The following is a 989-nucleotide window of genomic DNA, read 5'->3' as shown; positions in this document are numbered from 1 at the left end:
ATGTGTGTTTTATCACTGGATAATTCTTTATTTTGTTAGTGCTTTCTATATTCATAATTTCCTCCAGTAATATACACTATTTCCCCCAAAAAGAAGTATACTTTCACCCCAATAAAATAAAGCTTATAGAGTACTTTCATTCTTTCATACTTTCACCCCAATAAAATAAAGCTTATAGAGTACTTTCATTCTTTCCTACCCTCTTTTCTTCCCTCTGGCCCATGAGAGCTCTCCCCTCCTACTTCACTATCCCTCCTGTTCTCTTGTGGTTTTTTTTTTTTTTTTGAGACAGAGTCTCACTCTGTAGCCTGAGCTAAAGTGCTGTGACGTCAGCCTAGCTCACAGCAACCTCAAACTCCTGGGCTCAGGCCATTCTCCTGCCTCAGCCTCCCGAGTAGCTGGGACTACAAGGTGTGCGCCATGACACCCAGCTATTTTTGAAATTCTGGCCAAAAAGTTGCCCGTTTGGCCCGTACGGGGATCGAACCCGCGACCTTGGCGTTATTAGCACCACGCTCTAACCAACTGAGCTAACCGGCCACCTGGCTTCCTACCTCTTTTTAACTTCTCAACTTCATATACTTTAGTACTATAATTTAACCATTTATCCATTGAAGGATGTCTGTGATATTTTCCATTTTGGACTATTACAAAATAAAACTGCTGTGAACATTTGTGTACAGTTTTTGTATGAATGTAAGTGTTCATTTCTCTGGAATAAATGCCCAGGAGTGTAATTGCTAGGTTGTATGATAGTTCCATGTTTACTTTTTAAAGAAACTACCAAACTGTTTTCCAGAGTGACCAAAAGATGTTATGAGCAATCGTTTCTCTGCATTCTTACCAGTACTTGCTGTTATCACTAATTTTTTTTATTTTAGCCATTCTGAAATGTATATAGTGATATCTCATTGTGGTTTTAATTTGCATTTCCCTAATAGCTAATGATGTTGAGCATCTTTCATGTGCTTATTTTCCTACTGTATATG

At 38.5% G+C, this 989-nt stretch overlaps 1 non-coding gene across 1 annotated transcript; it reads right to left on the bottom strand.

The window, feature by feature from the left end:
- Positions 1-466: 466 nt before the first annotated feature.
- Positions 467-540, bottom strand: TRNAI-AAU. Its single transcript has one exon. It is a non-coding gene; the product is annotated as a tRNA-Ile (tRNA).
- Between the last annotated feature and the right edge of the window lie 449 nt (positions 541-989).

Source organism: Propithecus coquereli, unplaced genomic scaffold (assembly GCF_000956105.1).
Source record: "Propithecus coquereli isolate 6110/MARCELLA unplaced genomic scaffold, Pcoq_1.0 Scaffold177, whole genome shotgun sequence".
NCBI classification, from domain to species: Eukaryota; Metazoa; Chordata; class Mammalia; order Primates; family Indriidae; genus Propithecus; species Propithecus coquereli.
The sequence above is the reverse complement of the archived record's forward strand: the minus strand, read 5'-3'. Positions and strand labels throughout refer to the sequence as shown.